Here is a 23,759-nt window from a genome sequence, read left to right on the forward strand (position 1 = left end):
AATAAAGAAAAATAAAGTACATTGTATTCTTCTGTACATGTAGGCCTGTCATATCTGGAAACGCCCTAAAGGCGCCCCCAGACTAAGTGGGGGAAAAGTTCGTTTTTTTCAAAGTAATTGTAAAAGTGGAGGACTTCTTAAAGATATAAAATTCTTTTTTCCTAACTGGGCAGAGTCCCGCTTCAGTGTAGACCGGCAAAATCTAGGAAGGTGGCTCCCTCGTCCTGAGAAGAGATATGGATTAATCTTGACGCATATTTAACTTGTATGGTGGAGGTCTGAGACCAGTAATAGGGAATTCCTGCGCTTAAAAGTACTCTAGTAATGCGATGGAATGATTTCCTTTTTTGAATTGTGGCTTTAGACAAATCCTTGAACAAAGTTATTTTGTCGTATGGATATGCAAGGGTTTTTGAGTCCCTTGTCAGGGCCAGTAGATCATTCCTTACCCACCCAGGGTAAAAGGATAGTATAACGTCTCTTGCAATGTCCGGAGGGAGAGATGGTGGTCTTGGAATTCTGAATGACCTCTCAACCAGGTTCGTCAATTTGGAATTGGGTAACAGTTTGGATATCATGGTGGAGATATAGTTTTTTAATTGGGAGGGTGGAACCGACTCCGGGATCCCTCTGATTTTTAAGTTATTTTTTCTTTTAAAGTCTTCATATTTGTTTAGGTCTTCCCTAAATAAGAGGATGTTGTTTTTTATCTTCTCCAGGGAGTCTAAGAACAGGGACGAGTTCCTAGCGTCCTTTGGAAGTGGGGTTGTGAAATTTTTATAAGTCTTGTCAGTTGTTTTTGAAGGAAGTGAGGAAAGGTTATGGGCCTTAGTAGGAATAGGTTTGGGGGATTTCACAAGGGCTGACAGAGTGTCTGTTAGTAACTTTTTAATAAATGCCCCTGAGGCTGTTGTTTCGAGGTCAGATGTCAAATTGTACTCGATGCCGAAACCCCCTCCTGTGGTGTTCGCTGATGATAAAAAGGCCTTACATATTTTGATCATAAATCCGACAGATGGGGAATTTTTTGACGCGGGAATGCTGTCCATTATGAGTTATGGGAGTTAGTCCCCGACTCCCCCGAAATATGCCTCAATTCAGGGTTCTCTGTTTTTGAGTATTGTGAGTGAGCTCCCTGGGAGTCTGAGTTTTTGGAATCATTAGAGCCTTCTGAATAAGAGTCTAAAGAAGAGGAGCTGGAAAACTCTCCCCTGCACGAAAATTCACTCCCCCCAGAAGAAGAGGGCTCTGCTACTTCTGAGAGGTCCTCCGAGTAAGCACTCCCCATCCCCCCTCCAGAACCAGAAAGAACGTCGGGATCAGGGTGTGAGACCCGGCACAAAGTCACCAACTCTGAGTGGTCCTCCACCGCATTTCCATTCTCCACAATAAGAGCTGACCCTTTATTAGAATCCCGAAAATGATTCTTAAACAGTTCCACGAGTTCTGCTTTCCACTTATCGGGGTTAAATTTGGCAGGGCAGTGTGGATTATCAGTAGGGGTAAAGGTGAAATCATCCCCTGTTGTAATGTGGGTTTGAGGCTTTACATAGGACTCTGCAGGAGACACTATATCTGCACTTGACGGCGTCTCTTTATAATTATGGTTGTTATGTCCGGAAATTGCTTTGAAGTGTCTTTTGTGTCCCCATAGATCATGTCCCCCTGTATGTTCCCTGCGATTTTCATGCATCTATTAGGGGATTTAGGGGTGGCACACCTCCTTTGAAGTGTATGGGGCTACTGCATACTGTAGCGGTGTTGGAGCGGTGTAGCGCTCACCGCTTCACCGCTGGTCTGGGTAGCACTGCTTTCAGCATTAATCCCCATCATTGTGGGTAGACTGTGGGCTTTTAATTTAGTCATTTGCTGGCCGTTTGTCTGTGTAGGAGGCCTGCTGCGGTTATCATATTTCTTGAAGACACAAAAGAGAATAGTAAAACCAAAAACACTCAGTTTGAAAAAATGTTGCAGTAATCCGCAAGTGCTAGTAAAAGATGTAAAAAACAGGGTATTTGGTTGATACGTTTTTTGCAAAAAATGTATACTAAGCTGCTCTACCAATCTTCACGGTATACCCTTATCAGAGCAGTCCTAACTAATGTATGCAATCCCTATCTGATGTATTTAAAAACCTGATCATCTGTATATAACCTGTGTGAACAGGGTTCAGAGAGGAAAAATCCATGTGTGCATACAGGGTAGAACAGCTTTTGTGCAGATAGCCCAAGAGGAGTGGTGGAACTCCCCAGTCTTGTAGACACAAGAGAACAATTATGGAAACAGGAACACATGGGCTACTTGCACAGTGAACAAGTCTGTATGATCATGTTCACACACCACCAAGAAACCTGAAGACACAAAAGAGAATAGTAAAACCAAAAACACTCAGTTTGAAAACATGTTGCAGTAATCCGCAAGTGCTAGTAAAAGATGTAAAAAACAGGGTATTTGGTTGATAAGTTTTTTGCAAAAAATGTATACTAAGCTGCTCTACCAATCTTCACGGTATACCCTTATCAGAGCAGTCCTAACTAATGTATGCAATCCCTATCTGATGTATTTAAAAACCTGATCATCTGTATATAACCTGTGTGAACAGGGTTCAGAGAGGAAAAATCCATGTGTGCATACAGGGTAGAACAGCTTTTGTGCAGATAGCCCAAGAGGAGTGGTGGAACTCCCCAGTCTTGTAGACGCAAGAGAACAATTATGGAAACAGGAACACATGGGCTACTTGCACAGTGAATAAGTCTGTATGATCATGTTCACACACCACCAAGAAACCTGAAGACACAAAAGAGAATAGTAAAACCAAAAACACTCAGTTTGAAAAAATGTTGCAGTAATCCGCAAGTGCTAGTAAAAGATGTAAAAAACAGGGTATTTGGTTGATACGTTTTTTGCAAAAAATGTATACTAAGCTGCTCTACCAATCTTCACGGTATACCCTTATCAGAGCAGTCCTAACTAATGTATGCAATCCCTATCTGATGTATTTAAAAACCTGATCATCTGTATATAACCTGTGTGAACAGGGTTCAGAGAGGAAAAATCCATGTGTGCATACAGGGTAGAACAGCTTTTGTGCAGATAGCCCAAGAGGAGTGGTGGAACTCCCCAGTCTTGTAGACACAAGAGAACAATTATGGAAACAGGAACACATGGGCTACTTGCACAGTGAACAAGTCTGTATGATCATGTTCACACACCACCAAGAAACCTGAAGACACAAAAGAGAATAGTAAAACCAAAAACACTCAGTTTGAAAAAATGTTGCAGTAATCCGCAAGTGCTAGTAAAAGATGTAAAAAACAGGGTATTTGGTTGATACGTTTTTTGCAAAAAAATGTATACTAAGCTGCTCTACCAATCTTCACGGTATACCCTTATCAGAGCAGTCCTAACTAATGTATGCAATCCCTATCTGATGTATTTAAAAACCTGATCATCTGTATATAACCTGTGTGAACAGGGTTCAGAGAGGAAAAACCATGTGTGCATACAGGGTAGAACAGCTTTTGTGCAGATAGCCCAAGAGGAGTGGTGGAACTCCCCAGTCTTGTAGACACAAGAGAACAATTATGGAAACAGGAACACATGGGCTACTTGCACAGTGAACAAGTCTGTATGATCATGTTCACACACCACCAAGAAACCTGAAGACACAAAAGAGAATAGTAAAACCAAAAACACTCAGTTTGAAAAAATGTTGCAGTAGTCCGCAAGTGCTAGTAAAAGATGTAAAAACAGGGTATTTGGTTGATACGTTTTTTGCAAAAAATGTATACTAAGCTGCTCTACCAATCTTCACGGTATACCCTTATCAGAGCAGTCCTAACTAATGTATGCAATCCCTATCTGATGTATTTAAAAACCTGATCATCTGTATATAACCTGTGTGAACAGGGTTCAGAGAGGAAAAATCCATGTGTGCATACAGGGTAGAACAGCTTTTGTGCAGATAGCCCAAGAGGAGTGGTGGAACTCCCCAGTCTTGTAGACACAAGAGAACAATTATGGAAACAGGAACACATGGGCTACTTGCACAGTGAACAAGTCTGTATGATCATGTTCACACACCACCAAGAAACCTGAAGACACAAAAGAGAATAGTAAAACCAAAAACACTCAGTTTGAAAAAATGTTGCAGTAATCCGCAAGTGCTAGTAAAAGATGTAAAAAACAGGGTATTTGGTTGATACGTTTTTTGCAAAAAATGTATACTAAGCTGCTCTACCAATCTTCACGGTATACCCTTATCAGAGCAGTCCTAACTAATGTATGCAATCCCTATCTGATGTATTTAAAAACCTGATCATCTGTATATAACCTGTGTGAACAGGGTTCAGAGAGGAAAAATCCATGTGTGCATACAGGGTAGAACAGCTTTTGTGCAGATAGCCCAAGAGGAGTGGTGGAACTCCCCAGTCTTGTAGACACAAGAGAACAATTATGTAAACAGGAACACAATGGCTACTTGCACAGTGAACAAGTCTGTATGATCATGTTCACACACCACCAAGAAACCTGAAGACACAAAAGAGAATAGTAAAACCAAAAACACTCAGTTTGAAAAAATGTTGCAGTAATCCGCAAGTGCTAGTAAAAGATGTAAAAAACAGGGTATTTGGTTGATACGTTTTTTGCAAAAAATGTATACTAAGCTGCTCTACCAATCTTCACGGTATACCCTTATCAGAGCAGTCCTAACTAATGTATGCAATCCCTATCTGATGTATTTAAAAACCTGATCATCTGTATATAACCTGTGTGAACAGGGTTCAGAGAGGAAAAATCCATGTGTGCATACAGGGTAGAACAGCTTTTGTGCAGATAGCCCAAGAGGAGTGGTGGAACTCCCCAGTCTTGTAGACACAAGAGAACAATTATGGAAACAGGAACACATGGGCTACTTGCACAGTGAACAAGTCTGTATGATCATGTTCACACACCACCAAGAAACCTGAAGACACAAAAGAGAATAGTAAAACCAAAAACACTCAGTTTGAAAAAATGTTGCCGTAATCCGCAAGTGCTAGTAAAAGATGTAAAAAACAGGGTTATCATATTTCTTGCAGCTTTCATGAGCGTCCCCATCCCTCTGCAGAGTCTCGTGGCCGGCAACCGCCGCCATTTTCCCCTTCCCCTTGCAATCTCCTGTCTCTGGGAAAGTTCCACAGCGGACTCCGGCTTTCTTACCGGCATTGTAGTAGTGGTCGGGCCGGTCCTGCTGCCGCTGTGCGACGTCTCTCTCCGGCGCCGCTGTGTCCTGTGGTTCTGATTCGGTAGCCGACCGCAGCCTCGGCACAAACTCCGGAGCGCTGTGCCTCAGCTGCGGCGGCGCGGGTGCCATCTTGCTTCCCGTACCGTTCCCGGCCTGCTGTGTCTCCGCTTCATGCCGGTCACTGTCCTTGTTAAGGGGAGAATGTATGGCATATGAAGATATACTTAAATCAAACCAATATGGACTCTTGGCTTAACATTAGACTTGTGTAGCTTTAAGGTTTTCTGATTCACTGTCACAAGACTAAATTCTGTTGATCACTCTGTACCAGGATACACCTAGTATCCAGATGGACTTTAAGAAAGGCTGTGTAAATCCCCTACCCTTATCTAGAGTAAATGTATCTGCACGAAGGTGAATCGATCCCCAATAAACCAAAGATAAGTAGAATACGTGCAGAGACAGATGTCAGCTTGACCCAAGAGGCGCCATTAGGGCGATAACGGTACAGACATAGACTAAAAGCAATAATCATTAGAATATGGTACTATAGTAATAAAGATAATAACATAAGAACATGTAAGATCAAAGAGTTTTCTGATAAGTGTTAAGTTGGGAAAACCCATGATGTAATGTGCTGAGACTGCCCAATTTTTCCATAAAAAGAGCGGTCCCACGAATAAAGAACCAGAAGTCTTTGAGAGACAATTGCTTGCATTTGTGTCCTGATTTCTCCGGCCGTAATACCTCACATCCAATTTGGCAGCAGACAACTAAGATGAGAACACACGCATCCCGTGTGCCCTAACATTTGGCGCCCAACGTGGGGCTAGGATGAAAGTTCGAACCTGACCAGCCGCGAAGACGACCTCCAATCTTGGACCGGACCACTCGAGGGTGGAGAAGTGCACCTCCTACTAGGTAAGAAAATCATTCATCTTACCTATAACCCTCCAGTGTTTCCGTGCCGAGATAAAGGTCAGTCGGCTGTCAGACTCGGACATAGTGACCGATCTGACAAGTCCTAGCACCAAAAACCCACCCTGGTCACGATTTCCTTAATTGTCTGCCTTATCTGTTTTTGCTTTTGCCTCTCTGCTTTGCTGTTTTGTTGGTTTGCATATGTGGTACTACCTCAGCCAGCCTGACAAAGATAGGGAGACGTACTGAGCAATTTCACTGTCACTCTGGTTCCGGTCCTGCTCTCAGCTTGACCGATGGTCGCAGAAGTCTGAACTGTGTCTCTCCCAGTGGGCAAGTGGGAGTAGCGGATTGATTACTCTGAGTGATTTTACAACCTCTAAGTGGTTGGTGACTTCTTGCGGATGCCCACCGGAGATCACCTGGCTATGGTGATGATGTTTTGGCTGCAGCGTAAGTTCATAGGTTTTATTCTATAAGGGTGGAAGGGTAATTACAATTACCGTATTGATGTGACTGAGTGATTGCTCTCTCCCTGTCTACCTAAACTGTGTTCTGCCCAGGTATAGACCTTTTATCTCTACAGATCAGGCTGGCATATAGATTGATAAATTTTGAAGTGTTTTGTTGTCAGGGATTCACAGTATCTGACATCAGTGCTAGTTTAAGCTGTCTTTTGTCTGTTTGTATGGTATATGGTTTGCCGGCAGGAGGCGTACTAACATATGGTTAAAGTTTTGAATTCATTCTGTATATATATATATATATATATGTTGTGAGATTAGAGAATTAGTTAACCGGTTTTGTTTTGCATACTTTAGAATTGTAAAGTTAGTTGTTAAATGTGTTCATATAGGAAGAGAATTCCTTGAATGGTAATTGCTTTTACTTGTACAGATATCTCTGGTAGTGTGAGATCCAAAGTCCATTGTTACTCTTTAGTTAATGTTTGACTAACGTCACTGCATTTTTCTGTGAGATGGTTTTTGAAATGATTTTTGGTGAAGTGAAAGTGTTGTGGAAGCAGATATTCTAGCAATTTATCTGGCATTTTTAGACTACGCATTTTTCCGGGTATAGAAGAATTGTTAAATACCCTGGTGGTAATTGTTAGCCAACTTCCTATATCACTGTGTTCAAAATACTAGACATCACAATATCACTGAAGACTCCTTTCCTTTGACATAAGGAGTACATACAGCTTTCACAGTCACATAGTCAACTGTTCAAAACCCCGTGGGAACTTGTCTCAAGAGATAGACACACATGTCCCTCAGACGCACTCAGAATTCAGATGATAGAATGGGAGGGAGTAGTCAGTCAACACACATAAGACAGACGCGACCCATAGGGGAGCAAGGAAAGAAAACGCATCTTAAGAAGAACTCTCCGACCCCAAAGGGAGGAGGATTAGATAAGAAGGTATGGAAAAATGTGTTAATGAGTAGAGAGCAGGGTCCTAGGCTTAGATATTATGAAATCCTACAGGACCCTGAAGAATTTTATAAGATGGTAAAGAAAGTCAGAAGACAGGCATGGAGAGGGGAATATGACAAGGATACTGAATTTTCTGCCAAACAGGCGCCTACAGAAAATGTGTCAGTTGCAACATCTGCATTACAGTCATTGATACCGCCCATATACTTTCACGACGACTGGACATGTAACAGCTGTCAAACGCAGAATGCAGAATATCGTGAGACTTGTTCTGACTGTCAGATGACCAACCCAAATAGCCCTACTTTCTATCCAACTATATATGTAGACGGAATACCTTATGCTACATCCTGTCCAGCATCCACTATAGCTCCATTAATTAATGCAGTCTATAAAAAGAATAATGAAGGAGAAGATGAACATGACATGGAGGTACATGGAGGTACATGATCAAGCAGAAGAGGGAAAACAGGAATCAACAGCTCAGACTGATAATCCACAGCATCCACCACTATATGGTGGGAGTACATCATCATCATCTTCTAAACCTCAAAGCTTACACTCTCGCACACTACCTACTCCACACAAGGACCCCTGGAAATACCAGGATACAGACACCCTAGTGAGCAGCTTGCCAGACCCAGTGCAACATCCCATGCCATTTTATAAAAGGATGCATCAAATACAAAAGGCACACTCTGCCTCATGGACATATTTAGAAAGGCTCACTCAAATTGCAGCAGGATGTTCCCTTTGGTCAAGGATGCGACTAGCCCTTGAGCCTGACAACCTCCATGTAGAATGGCTTGAGTCACCTATATCCGGAGAATATTTCCTCCATAAGCTTTACGTCTGGACTAAGAACCACCTGCCAGCCCAGACCCCCACTCTCCAGGATGTCATGCAGGGGAAAGGAGAACCTGTTGATAGTTTCTTCCATCGATGTAATCAAAAGTTTCAGGATCTCAGATTTGAAATGCAAGTTAATCAATTAAAAGGAACTGTGATACCCACCACTACCAAGCTCCAGACCCTGATAGGGTATTGGCATACTGAATCCGCAATCTATGAAAGTACGTATACCCTTACAGTCCACAAAAATACCCGAGAGAAGCATAATCAGGAACATTGACTTACCAGACCCAGACTTTCTCACGGATGCAGTAGTGCCTTTTGTGGGGGTGGATGGTAACACACGGTACACTCCAAGAATCAGACCCCTACACAAAGGCCTACAACCTGCAGAGTATGCTGTCTCAATTGGTTGTCTCATCCACCTACCCTGTCAGTTTTACTAGGATCAGATCTACTACCAAAAATCCAAGCCAGCATTCTGTTTCATAAGGACGAACTGTCACTTTCACAGGAGCAGTCTGCAGAAGTGTATGGTCTCTTCTCTTTACAGGACACACCTGTAGATCATGTGGACATTGAACTGATGGCATTGATCCCAGACTAACTGTGGACACGAGGCCTGGAAGAAATTGGCAGCCTCAAAGTCCAGCCTATGAAGATGGAACTGGAGTCAGGAGCCCTGCTGCCATGGAAACTGCAATGCCCACCTTCCATTTCGTAATCTGCCATTATACAACAACTGGAAATATAACTGAAGCCCTGGAAGATGACACATCCCACTGAAGACAGGAAAGGAGCTGTCCAGCACATACCTCTGGCAGCCAAGCCAACACAGCTACAGTCCTTCATTGGACTAGTTTCCTGCCATCCCTGGAGCCTTGATGCCTCAAGGACACTCTTCAGTTCAACCAAGGAAGCCATCGACGGGGTTGACATGCTAATCTGCACTCACATCCTCTCTTGCTCTAGGACTGCCAGACTATAACAAACTGTTCTGCCTGTTTTGTCATGGAGAAGCAAGCCATGCAACGGGAGTCCTGACACAGCTTCCCGGAAGGAGACAACGCCCTCCTGGGTACTACTCTTAACCCAGTGGCCCGTGGAGTCCCAACCTGCATGAGAACCACGTTGCAACCCACCTGTACTGGACAAGGCTTCTGACATCATTATGGGTCACCAGTTGAAGATCCTGGCCCATAGCACCTGTTTGCCATAGCACCTGCTACATCTGCAATGCCCTACTCTGCTCAAACGTCACGGTCTCCAGATGTGCTGTTCATAACCCAGCTACTCTCCTACCTCTGCCAAGGTGAAGATGTGAAGATCACATCTCTGACACATCAGTGGAAGAGGTAGTCGACTCTGAAATGGCTCAACGCGATTGTCTCGCTGTCATGAGACAAGAAGACCTCTGGAAGATCCTGACCTGACGCTCTTTGTGGTTTGACCAAGGTATGCAGACCAAGAAGGCTGTTCGCACACTGGTATAGCAGTAGTTACAGAAGATACCTGCTGCCAGCGAAACCGCTGCCTCCACCCAAAGGCAGGACTGCGGGCCTTGATAGAAGCATGCAACAGGTCCATTCAACACACAGCCACGACAAATCTGGAGGGAAAGAGACTTCATCATGGCTAATGGAACGCCGGTCAGAGACATCCAAAGCCATACAAGAACGAATGGAGTCCTTGTTGATGCCAGGAAGAGTTGCGGTGGTAAAAGGTGAAGACGCACACACACTGGAGACACCTCAAGGGAAGCAGTGGGCAGCAGACTAACTGAAGCAACAGCAAAAGAAGCAGCAATGATACTACTTGACACAGGAACATCTCATCTGTACTCTAATATGGATCCAAAAATGGAGGAAAAAAAGGCTATCCCTGGAAAAAGATGTCCTAACATTCCAGAAGCAAGCATCCAAAGAAGAGAAGAAGAAAAGGGACCAAGATGGAGCCACACCGATGAAGCACGTCTAAGGATGAACAAGGGAAATTGAAGGCCTCAAACAATTGACCCTACATATTAATGCTAGACAGGAAACAGTGGAGCTACAGCATAAGGAGTTTTAGTTTTTCCCTTAGGTCTCACATACGCATGTGCACACACACACACACACACTAGCAGGTCCTACAAACTCAGCACTATAGGACCCTACTAATATTCCCAGTTTAGGATTATACCTTTTCTAACTACAGTTGTCTATATGCAGACTAAGTTTATTGTTAAATAAGGCATGTGACTAAATTTGTTCTCAAGTTCCATCCATCCCAGATCCTGAGGACCTAGAAGGTGCCCACCAGAACCTGCTCGATGACTGATTCCTCATCACCAAGAGGTTCAACAGACGTACCCTCAAACCTAGAGATGACAGCCCGCTCCAAGTCCTGTCTACTACCACAGCAGTCCATGGGTCCACGCTTCCCACTGCAAGGAGATGCCAGATCCAGAATCCAGTGGCGGCTGCCACTCTTCATCCGTCTGACACTTATCCTTCACCTAGTCCAAGGGGTAGCCAGTCACCAAGGGGTAGTCACTCATGAGGAGGGTATAGTGACATTTTGGTGTAATATCTCCACCCCAAGAGTAACATATCAATTTGACTACTGCCTCATAGTAGAATGCCCAGGCCCCATGGCACAGTTTGACATCTGGCTAAACACACAATGCACAAAAGGTAAATTTTGGCTAAGAAGCATAGATACCAGTGGGGGCACACAGGGGGTACCTGATAGATTCAAAGCCAGGAACAAGACAGCAGTTGGGCTTAACCCCAGCATTCCCATAAATAAGAACATACAGTGGATAAACTACCTATACTATAATCAACAACGGTTTATAACATACACTAGGGATACCATAAAGGCACTTATTGACCCATTAAGTTTGCAATAGCTATTCTATCTGTTTTAACTATATTAAGCCTTAATTCTCTACCTGCATAGCTACATGTCTTAAGAAAATGATGATGAGGACCATGGAAACCAAAGTGATGATGACCATACATGCTGATTTCAAAGATCCCCTAGATGAAAGAAGCTGCTGTGAAAACCATGAGAGGATCCACATCCCCTGGAATACATCTGCCTGAAGCACACCGATGAGGGAGGGACTAGGATCTGACTCCTCCTGTGCAAAGTCCGTTAGGAGGGGGTCCATCTACTAGAGATGGACAGTCTCGTTTATACGGTGAAAATTAGTTAGTTAGATAGGCTTCAGATTTAGGCACAACGGAGCAGATCGATAGGCTCGACGAGATCAGAGTTTTGATTTTGCATATCTCCAAAGGGGGGACTGTTAAGGGGAGAATGTATGGCATATGAAGATATACTTAAATCAAACCAATATAGACTCTTGGCTTAACATTAGACTTGTGTAGCTTTAAGGTTTTCTGATTCACTGTCACAAGACTAAATTCTGTTGATCACTCTGTACCAGGATGTACCAGGATACACCTAGTATCCAGATGGACTTTAAGAAAGGCTGTGTAAATCCCCTACCCTTATCTAGAGTAAATGTATCTGCACGAAGGTGAATCGATCCCCAATAAACCAAAGATAAGTAGAATACGTGCAGAGACAGATGTCAGCTTGACCCAAGAGGCGCCATTAGGGCGATAACGGTACAGACATAGACTAAAAGCAATAATCATTAGAATATGGTACTATAGTAATAAAGATAATAACATAAGAACATGTAAGATCAAAGAGTTTTCTGATAAGTGTTAAGTTGGGAAAACCCATGATGTAATGTGCTGAGACTGCCCAATTTTTCCATAAAAAGAGCGGTCCCACGAATAAAGAACCAGAAGTCTTTGAGAGACAATTGCTTGCATTTGTGTCCTGATTTCTCCGGCCGTAATACCTCACATCCAATTTGGCAGCAGACAACTAAGATGAGAACACACGCATCCCGTGTGCCCTAACATCCTTAGCGCTGCGGAGCTGATCCGGAGTTGTGTCAGCGGTGGATGTCCTGCTGGTAAGGGGCTTTTTGTTCGGTGGTGCTCCCTGCTTCTTCGGCTTGTACTGGGTAAGGGGAGGGGATTCTTAGTCCCTGCATACCCGGTCTGAGTCTTTCCGTAGGTCTTTAGGCCTCCATTCCTCTTAGCCCCTCTCTGGCTCCAATCTGGGTTATTCTTGTTGGGATTAGATCCCATCTTGGCTTGACTGGCTCCTGGCATGGTATAAATGCTTCAGGAGTCCAAAAATCCACTTTTTTGTAAGCTTTTGTAAGCTTTTTAGGGGAATTAGCAGGAGCTCATGTGAAACACGTCGGCTCCCTTCCCCTGGCAAACCACGCCCCCCGTTTTTTGCAATTCTGGCCAGTGTCCCTTTATGAGGTAATAACTCAGGAACGCTTCAACGGATCCTAGCGGTTCTGAGATGGTTTTTTCGTGACATATTGGGCTTCATGTTAGTGGTAAATTTAGGTCGATAATTTTTGCGTTTATTTGTGGAAAAAATGGAAATTTGGCAAAAATTTAGAAAATGTCGTAATTTTCAAATTTTGAATTTTTATTCTGTTAACCCCTTAATCCCATATGACGTACTATCCTGTCAAGGTGACTTGGGACTTAATCCCCAGTGACAGGATAGTACGTCATATGCGATCGGCTGCACCCACGGGGGGAGCACGGCCGATCGTGGCTGGGTGTCAGCTGACTATCGCAGCTGACATCCGGCACTATGTGCCAGGAGCGGTCACGGACCGCTCCCGGCACATTAACCCCCGGCACACCGCGATCAAACATGATCGCAGTGTGTCGGCGGTACAGGGAAGCATTGCGCAGGGAGGGGGCTCCCTGCGTGCTTCCCTGAGACCCCCGGAGCAACGCGATGTGATCGCATTGCTGCGAGGGTCTCTTACCTCTCCTCCCTGCAGCAGGCCCAGATCCAAAATGGCCACGGCATCCGGGTCCTGCAGGGAGGGAGGTGGCTTACCAAGGGCCTGCTGTAAGTCAGATCACTGATCTGACAGAGTGCTGTGCAAACTGTCAGATCAGCGATCTGTGATGTCTCCCCTGGGACAAAGTAAAAATGTAAAAAAAAAAATTTCCACATGTGTAAAAAAAAAAAAAATTATACTAATTAATAAATAAAGAAAAAAAAATATTATTCCCATAAATACATTTCTTTATCTAAATAAAAAAAACAATAAAAGTACACATATTTAGTATTGCCGCGTCCGTAATGACCCAACCTATAAAACTGTCCCACTAGTTAACCCCTTCATTAAACACCATAAGAAAAAAAAAGAGGCAAAAAACAACGCTTTATTATCATACCGCCAAACAAAAAGTGGAATAACACGCGATAAAAATGACAGATATAAATAACCATGGTACCGCTGAAAACATCATCTTGTCCCGCAAAAAATGAGCTGCCATACAGCATCATCAGCAAAAAAATATAAAAGTTATAGTCCTGAGAATAAAGCGATGCCAAAATAATTATTTTTTCTATAAAATAGTTTTTATCGCATAAAAGCGCCAAAACATAAAAAATTATATAAATGAGATATCGCTGTAATCGTACTGACCCAAAGAATAAAACTGCTTTATCAATTTTACCAAATGCGGAACGGTATAAATGCCTCCCCCAAAAGAAATTCATGAATAGCTGTTTTTTGGTCATTCTGCCTCACAAAAATCGGAATAAAAAGCGATCAAAAACTGTCACGTGTCAGAAAATGTTGCCAATAAAAACGTCAACTCGTCCAGCAAAAATCAAGACCTTACATGACTCTGTGGACCAAAATATGTAAAAATTATAGGTCTCAAAATGTGGAGATGCAAAAACTTTTTTGCTATAAAAAGCGTCTTTTAGTGTGTGTGACAGCTGCCAATCATAAAAATCCGCTATAAAAAACGCTATAAAAGTAAATCAAACCCCCTTCATCACCCCCTTAGTTAGGGAAAAATAATAAAATAAAAAAAAAAATGTATTTATTTCCATTTTCCCGTTAGGGCTAGGGTTGGGGCTAGGGTTAGGGCTAGGGTTAGGGTTAGGGCGAGTGTTAGGGCTAGGGTTAGGGCTAGGGTTAGGGCTAGGGTTAGGGCTAGGGTTAATGCCAGGGTTAGGGTTGGGACTAGGGATGGAGATAAAATGAGGGTTAGGGTTGGGGCTAAAGTTAGGGTTGGGGCTAAAGTTAGGGTTAGGGTTGGGGCTAAAATTAGGGTTAGGATTGGAGCTAAAGTTAGGGTTAGGGTTGGAGCTAAAGTTAGGGTTAGGGTTGGGGCTAAATTTAGGGTTAGGGTTGGAGCTAAAGTTAGGGTTAGGGTTGGGGCTAAAGTTAGGGTTAGGGTTGGGGCTAAAGTTAGGGTTGGGATTACATTTACGGTTGGGATTAGGGTTTGGATTAGAGTTAAAGGTGTGTCAGGGTTAGGGGTGTGGTTAGGGTTACGGTTGGGATTAGGGTTAGGGGTATGTTTGGATTAGAGTTTCAGTTAGAATTGGGGGTTTCCACTGTTTAGGCACATCAGGGGCTCTCCAAACTCGACATGGCGTCCGAGCTCAATTCCAGCCTATTCTGTGTTGAAAAAGTAAAACAGTGCTCCTTCCCTTCCGTGCTCTCCCGTGCACCCAAACAAGGGTTTACCCCAACATATGGGGTATCAGCGTACTCGGGACAAATTGGACAACAACTTTTGGGGTCCAAGTTCTCTTGTTACCCTTGGGAAAATAAAAATTGTGGGGGCTAAAAATCAATTTTGTGGGAAAAAAAAGATTTTTTATTTTTACGGCTCTGCGTTGTAAACTGTAGTGAAACACTTGGGGGTTCAAAGTTCTCACAACACATCTAGATAAGTGCCTTAGGAGGTCTAGTTTCCAATATGAGGTCACTTGTGGGGGGTTTCTACTGTTTGGGTACATCAAGGGCTCTGCAAATGCAACATGACACCTGCAGACCAATCCATCTAACAACAACTTTTGGGGTCCAATTTATCCTGTTACCCTTGTTAAAATACAAAACTGGGGGCTAAAAAATCATTTTTGTGAAAAAAAAAGAAATTTTATTTTCACGTCTCTGCGTTATGAACTGTAGTGAAACACAAAGCTCTCAAAACACTTCTAGATAAGTTCCTTAGGGGGTCTACTTTCCAAAATGGTGTCACTTGTGGGGGTTTTTAATGTTTAGGCACATCAGGGGCTCTCCAAACGCGACATGGTGTCCCATCTCAATTCCTGTCAATTTTGCTTTGAAAAGTCAAACGGCGCTCCTTCCTTTCCGAGCTCTGCCATGTGCCCAAACAGTCGTTTACCACCACACATCAGGTATCACCGTACTCAGGACAAATTGGACAACTTTTGGGGTCTAATTTCTTCTCTTACCCTTGGGAAAATAAAAAATTGGGGGCGAAAATATAATTTTTGTGAAAAAATATGATTTTTTATTTTTACGGCTCTGCATTATAAACTTCTGTGAAGTACGTGGTGGGTCAAAGTGCTCACCACACATCTAGATAAGTTCCTTAGGGGGTCTACTTTCCAAAATGGTGTCACTTGTGGGGGGATCAATATTTAGGCACATCAGGGGCTCTCCAAACGCAACATGGTGTCCCATCTCAATTTCAGTCAATTTTGCATTGAAAAGTCAAATGGCGCTCCTTCCCTTCCGAGCTCTGCCATGCGCGCAAACAGTGGTTTACCCCCACATATGGGGTATCAGCGTACTCAGAACAAATTGTACAACAACTATTGGGGTCCATTTTCTCCTGTTACCCTTGGTAAAATAAAACAAATTGGAGCTGAAGTAAATTTTTTGTGAAAAAAAGTTAAATGTTCATTTTTATTTAAACATTCCAAAAATTCCTGTAAAACACCTGAAGGGTTAATAAACTTCTTGAATGTGGTTTTGAGCACCTTGAGGGGTGCAGTTTTTAGAATGGTGTCACACTTGGTTATTTTCTATCTTATAGACTCCTCAAAATGACTTCAAATGTGATGTGGTCCCTAAAAAATATTGGTGTTGTAAAAATGAGAAATTGCTGGTCAACTTTTAACTTTAACCTTTATAACTCCCTAAGAACAAAAAAAAATTGGTTCCAAAATTGTGCTGATGTAAAGTAGACATGTGGGAAATGTTACTTATTATTTATTTTGTGTGACATATCTCTGTTATTTAAGGGCATGAAAATTCAAATTTGGAAAATTGCTAAATTTTCTAAATTTTCGCCAAATTTCCGTTCACAAATAAACGCACGTTATATTGAAGAAATTTTACCACTATCATGAAGTACAATATATCACGAGAAAACAGTGTCAGAATTGCCAAGATCCGTTGAAGCGTTCCAGAGTTATAACCTCATAAATGGACTGGTCAGAATTGTAAAAATTGGCCCGGTCATTAACATGCAAACCACCCTCGGGGCTTAAGAGGTTAAACGAGAGAGTTATGTGACACAAAATAGTTCATAAATGACATTATCCACATGTCTACTTTACATTAGCCCAATTTTGGAAACAATTTCTTTTTTTGTTAGGAAGTTCTAAGGGTTAAAATTTGACCAGCGATTTCTCATTTTTACAATGAAATTTACAAAACCATTTTTTTAGGGACCACCTCACATTTGAAGTCAGTTTGCGGGGTCTATATGGCTGAAAATACCCAAAAGTGACACCATTCTAAAAACTGCACCCCTCAAGGTACTCAAAACCACATTCAAGAAGTTTATTAACCCTTCAGGTGCTTCACAGCAGCAGAAGCAACATGGAAGGAAAAAATGAACATTTAACTTTTTAGTTACAAAAATAATGTTTTAGCAACAACTTTTTTATTTTCCCAAGTGTAAAAAGAGAAACTGGACATCAAAAGTTATTGTACAATTTGTCTTGAGTACGCCGCTACCCCATATATGGGGGGAACCACTATTTGGGTGCACTACAGGGCTCGGAAGGGAAGGAGCGCCATTTGACTTTTTCAATGAAAAATTGGCTCCAATCTTTAGCGGACACCATGTCACGTTTGGAGAGCCCCTGTGTGCCTAAACATTGGAGCTCCCCCACAAATGACCCCATTTTGGAAACTAGACCCCCCAAGGAGCTTATCTAGATACATAGTGAGCACTTTGAACCCCCGGGTGCTTCACAAATTGATCCGTAAAAATGAAAAAGTACTTTTTTTTCACAAAGAATTTATTTTAGCCTCAATTTTTTCATTTTTTTTACATGGGTAACAGGATAAGATGGATCCTAAAATGTGTTGGGCAATTTCTCCTGAGTACATCGATACCTCATATGTGGTCACAAACCACTGTTTGTGCACACAGCAAGGCTCGGAAGGGAAGGAGCGCCATTTGACTTTTGAATGAAAAATTAGCTCCAATCGTTAGCGGACACCATGTCGCGTTTGGAGAGCCCCTGTGTGCATAAACATTTGAGCTCCCCCACATGTGACCCCATTTAGGAAACTAGACCCCCCAAGGAACTTATCTAGATGCATAGTGAGCACTTTGAACCCCCAGGTGCTTCACAAATTGATCCGTAAAAATGAAAAAGTACTTTTTTTTCACCAAATTTTTTTTTCAGCCTCAATTTGTTAATTTCCACATGGGCAACAGGATAAAATGGATCCTAAATTTATTGGGCAATTTATCCTGAGTACACTGATACCTCACATGTGGGGGTAAACCACTGTTTGGGCACACGGCAGGGCTCGGAAGGGAAGGAGCGCCATTTGACTTTTTGAATGGAAAATTAGCTCCAATCGTTAGCGGACCCCATGTCATGTTTGGAGAGCCCCTGTGTGCCTAAACATTGGAGCTCCCCCACACGTGACCCCATTTTGGAAACTAGACCTCCCATGGAACTATTTATACATATTAGTCCAATTAATTAACAGAACACATTGAGCACAATGATAAACACACAGGGCCTGCCAGATGATATTACCAGACCACAGACAATGTATAGTTCAAAAAAATATATATTTTATTTATACAAAAAGGAATAAAAACATCCATATAATGTAATCTCATAAATGTGGAAAAAATTCCTCCGCACCAATGTCTGGTTTAAAGTGCGGTGCATATAAGCTAAACAACAACCCCTCTTGGGTACTGTATGGTAAATATAAATAACTTTATTCCTGGTTGTTGTTACTTGGAGGCAAATCTCTAGGTCAGCCTGAAGCAATACATTCAGTCAATTGGTATATCAAATACGTCAAGATTTGCTGCCATAATAAAGCCTCCATGTACCACTAATGACAAAAAATGTAGGCCATGCTAGCATATATTCAGCTAACTAACTAACTAACTAACAGCTGGGGGCGCCCCCAGAGGAAGAACATATCGAAACGCGCGTAGGGGTATAAGCTGGTCTCGTGTGTGTGCATAGAGGTAATTATGGTCTTCTATTTTACATCTTAGTTAGCTGAATATATGCTAGCATGGCCTACATTTTTTGTCATTAGTGGTACATGGAGGCTTTATTATGGCAGCAAATCTTGACGTATTTGATATACCAATTGACTGAATGTATTGCTTCAGGCTGACCTAGAGATTTGCCTCCAAGTAACAACAACCAGGAATAAAGTTATTTATATTTACCATACAGTACCCAAGAGGGGTTGTTGTTTAGCTTATATGCACCGCACTTTAAACCAGACATTGGTGCGGAGGAATTTTTTCCACATTTATGAGATTACATTATATGGATGTTTTTATTCCTTTTTGTATAAATAAAATATATATTTTTTTGAACTATACATTGTCTGTGGTCTGGTAATATCATCTGGCAGGCCCTGTGTGTTTATTCTCCCATGGAACTAATCTAGATGTGCGGTGACCACTTTAAACCCTCAAGTGCTTCACAGAAGTTTACAACGCAGAGCCGTGAAAATAAAAAAATCATTTTTCTTTCCTCAAAAATGATGTTTTAGCAAGCAATTTTTTATTTTCACAAGGGTAACAGGAGAAATTGGACCCCAATTGTTGTTTTCCAGTTTATTCTGAGTACACTGATACCCCATATGTGGGGGTAAACCACTGTTTGGGCACACGTCGGGGCTCAGAAGGGAAGTAGTGACTTTTGAAATGCAGACTTTGATGGAATAGTCTGCGGGCATCACGTTGCGTTTGCAGAGCCCCTGGTGTGCCTAAACAGTAGAAACCCCCCACAATTGACCCCATTTTGGAAATTAGACCCCCCGAGGAACTTATCTAAATATGTGGTGAGCACATTGACCCCCCAAGTGCTTTACAGAAGTTTACAACGCAGAGCCGTGAAAATAAAAAATCATTTGTCTTTCCTCAAAAATGATGTTTTAGCAAGCAATTTTTTATTTTCACAAGGGTAACAGGAGAAATTGGACCCCAATTGTTGTTGTCCAGTTTATCCTGAGTACACTGATACCCCATATGTGGGGGTAAACCACTGTTTGGGCGCACGTCGGGGCTCGGAAGGGAGGGAGCACAATTTGACTTTTTGAATGCAAGATTGACTGGAATCAATGCTGGCGCCATGTTGCGTTTGGAGACCCCTGATGTGCCTAAACAGTAGAAACCCCTCAATTCTAACTCCAACACTAACCCCAACACACCCGTAACCCTAATCCCCACTCTTGCCATAACCCTAATCACAACCCTAACCCCAACACACCCCTAACCACAACCCTAACCCCAACACACCCCTAACCCTAATCCTAACCCTAACCCTAATCCTAACCCTAATCCCAACCCTAATCCCAACCCTAAACCCAACACACCCCTAACCCTAACCATAACCCTAACTAGAGCCTAATCTTAACCCTATTTCCAACCCTAGTCCTAATTCCAACCCTAACCCTAAGGCTATGTGCCCACGTTGCGGATTCGTGTGAGATTTTTCTGCACCATTTTTGAAAAATCCGCAGGTAAAAGGTACTGCGTTTTACCTGCGGATTTACAGCGGATTTCCAGTGGGTTTTTTTTGCGGATTTCACCTGCGGATTCTTATTGAGTAACAGGTGTAAAACGCTGCAGAATCCGCGCAAAGAATTGACATGCTGCGGAAAATACAACACAGCGTTTCTGTGCGGATTTGGTTTTCCATTGGTTTACATGGTACTGCAAACCTGATGGAAAACTGCTACGAATCCGCAGCGGTCAATCCGCTGCGGATCCGCTGCCAAATCCGCACCGTGTGCACATATCCTAATTCTAACCCTAACCCTAGTTCTATCCCTAATTTAGGACCCGTTGAAGTGCCACTCTGCACGAAACGGCCATCGTCCGATCTTTATCCACTCCCTTCCCTGCTTTTTGTACAAAGTCCTAATAAAGTGGTGACTATTTTACCTGGGTAAGTGCGCTCCAATCTTTTTCCTCGTTTATCCCTAATTCTAGCCCTAACCCTAACCCTAACCCTAGTGGGGCAAAAAAATATATATATATTTTATCTTTATTTTAATATTGTCCCTTCCTATGGGGGTGATAAAGGGGGGGTGTATTTATTATTTTTTTTATTTTGATCGCTGTGATAGGCTCTATCACAGCGATCAAAATGTACCTGTAACGAATCTGCCGGCCATTTTGGAAGATGGCGGCACCCATGGAACAGACGGACGAACACCGGGAGGGACACAGGAGGTCGGTAAGTATGAGGGGGGGATCGGACAGCGGGGGGGAGATCGGACTGCGGGTGGAGCGGACAGAAGGACGGAGGGGAGCGGAGGACACTAGATGACAGGACGGAGGATGGAGGGGAGGAGATCGGTGGCGGTGGCGGGGGGCAGATCGCGATCTCCAGCCATGGCTGATGCTATTGCAGCATCGGCCATGGCTGGATTGTAATATTTCACCAATTTTCATTGGTGAAATATTACTATCGCTCTGAGTGAAAGTGAAACGTCACTTTCAACAGTCAATCAGAGCGATCGTAGCCACGGGGGGGCGAAGCCACCCCCCCTGGGCTTAAGTACATAAGTACAATTCCCCCTGTCCCTGCAGGTCAGTTGAAATTACAGTTAACCCTTTCACCCGGCCTGCAGGAGCGCGATCCGACCATGACACATATGCTGCGTCACAGGTCGGATTGGCACAGGTCGGATTGGCACAGGTTTTTATGACGCATACGCTGCGTCAAAGGTCGGGAAGGGGTTAAAGGGGTTTTTCCCTTTACATTACATTTCTCCCCTGGCTGCAATTGATCATAAAGATCAAACCGGCTGTACTCACCTTCCCATAGTCCATCAGCGAGTCTCTATCTCTGTCCTCGGTGATTGGCATTGGCTGGGGTGCAGACATCACCTTGACAACATGGCAGCCAATCAGTCAGTTCAGCGACTGTAGTGTTGCTCAGCTTCTGTAGACGAAATTACCCATTCAGAACTCACTGATTGGATGCTGCACCATCGACGTGATGAAAGTGCCTCAGCAGAGGTGTAGCTAGGCAGGGCCGGCTCCAGGTTTTTGAGGGCCCCAGGCGAAAGAGTCTCCGTTGGCCCCCACCTTTAACACATACCATGATTCATGATTGCATATAACACAGCCATGTAGTATATAACACAGCCACGTAGTATATAGCACAGCCCACATAGCATATAACAGCCCATATAGTATATAGCGCAGCCACATATTATATAACACAGCCCACGTAGTATATAACACGGCCCACGTAGTATATAGAACAGCCATGTAGTATATAGCACAGCCCACGTAGCATATAACAGCCCATATAGTATATAGCACAGCCCATGTAGTATATAACACAGCCATGTAGTACTGTATATAGCACAGCCCACCTCCCCCCAAGAATGGTCTCATAGACCAGTACTCACTGTTATAGTTACCAACCAAAAAAAACACTCCTCACCTCTCAATGCACCCGCGCTGCTCCCTGCTCCGGTCTCGGAGACTGCCGCTGCACTGGCTAACACACAGCGACTGCACGATGATGTCATCGCGCAGCTCGCAGCGGCAGTGTCAGAGGCAGAGTGGGGAATGATTGGAGAGGGAGAGTCAGGTGACGCTCTCTCCTCCATCATTTGCTTTAAACTCTACCGGCAGACGCCGGTATAGTTCAATGCGGCGGCGGGGGAGTTGGCGCTGGCGACAGGCGGGCTGCCCTGCCTCACAGAGGCCCCATAGCGGCTACTGATGTGCCGCTAGCTGAGGGCCCCAGGGGGAGCGGGGGCCCTAGGCAGCTGCCTGCTCCTAACGCCGGCCCTGAATGGGCCCCCTGTCTTGCCAGGGCCCTGGCACTTGCCCGGGTACGCTGGGTGCTGACGCTAGAGGTTCAGCTTAGGGGGGCAAAACTTCTGAAAGGGCCCCTAACCAGGTAACCCTGATTGCAATTATGATGGCGCACCCTAATGGTATGTGCACACAATCAGTAATTGCTGCCGGTTTGATGCTGCGTACTTGAACAGCGTCAATCCCGTAGCGGCCAGATGTTACAGCATAGAGGAAAGGATTTCAAGAAATCTCATGTCCACTATGCATCCACAGACGCCCGCGGATCACCCGCAGAGACAGACATGTGACGCGTCTCTCAAGAGAAATTTCATCCATATAATTAATTGGACATGGTGAATCTGTGCGGTTCAGTGATTACATGCAGATTTATCTGCATTCAATAGACGGCAGCACTTTGGAAGAAGCGAACATGCGCTATGTCCAAAGGGCTGCTAATTCAGGATCGTGTGCCCCTGGCCTAAGGCTATATTTGCCAATTACCATTCCATCAGTGGCTTTTGATGTTTTCTCTCTTTTATGTATTTTATACTGATTTTAATTCTTGCTGTAGTGTCTCTATGGTAAAGGAGGTTGGACCAACAAGAGGAACCAAGGGAAGTGGTCCAGGACTGACTGCGTGGCCGAAACATTGTTATTTTTCCTGTGTTGTCAATAAAACATTTTTGTGGAAAGAAGATACCCAGTGCCTTGGGTTTTTGGAGTATGCACCCTAATTTTACCTCAGTATTTGTAAGCCAAACCCAGTAGTGGGTGATAAAGACAGAAGTGGTGACGTGTTTCTATTATACTCTTCCTCTGATTGTTCTACTCCTGGTTTTGGCTTACAAATACTGAGGTAAAATACTGACCAAATGCTGAACGTGTGAACGTGGCCTAATAGTGGATGTAAGAGAACATCAGCAGATGACCGTGCTGTTACTGAAAAGAAATCTCTACACAAATACCAACACTGATATTACCATCATATGGTGATCATATAGTGGTAGATCCCAGTGCTGCAGAACATGTAAGAGATTACAGTACAATTATATGTGATGAGTTAAAACTGACGTTCTTTCTGATGTAGTCGTTTGCTTTAACCGTCTCTTCCATCTTGCCCATATGGGCACCAAAACTTCTCCAGCCAGGACTGCAGCGATTAAAAC

The 23,759-nt window shown here is 43.4% G+C and overlaps 3 protein-coding genes across 7 annotated transcripts in view; all 3 read right to left on the reverse strand.

The window, feature by feature from the left end:
- Nucleotides 1-23,759, reverse strand: part of LOC138670016 (immunoglobulin lambda-1 light chain-like) — a 348,412-nt gene that overhangs the window by 82,231 nt on the left and 242,422 nt on the right. The window lies entirely within an intron of this gene.
- The window catches only part of LOC138669991 (immunoglobulin lambda-1 light chain-like), a 773,781-nt gene that overhangs the window by 75,390 nt on the left and 674,632 nt on the right, over nucleotides 1-23,759 (reverse strand). The window lies entirely within an intron of this gene.
- The window catches only part of LOC138670007 (immunoglobulin lambda-1 light chain-like), a 310,472-nt gene that overhangs the window by 66,363 nt on the left and 220,350 nt on the right, over nucleotides 1-23,759 (reverse strand). The gene's annotated exons all lie outside the window — the stretch shown is intronic.

This window comes from Ranitomeya imitator, chromosome 1 (genome assembly GCF_032444005.1).
Source record: "Ranitomeya imitator isolate aRanImi1 chromosome 1, aRanImi1.pri, whole genome shotgun sequence".
Lineage (NCBI taxonomy): Eukaryota > Metazoa > Chordata > Amphibia > Anura > Dendrobatidae > Ranitomeya > Ranitomeya imitator.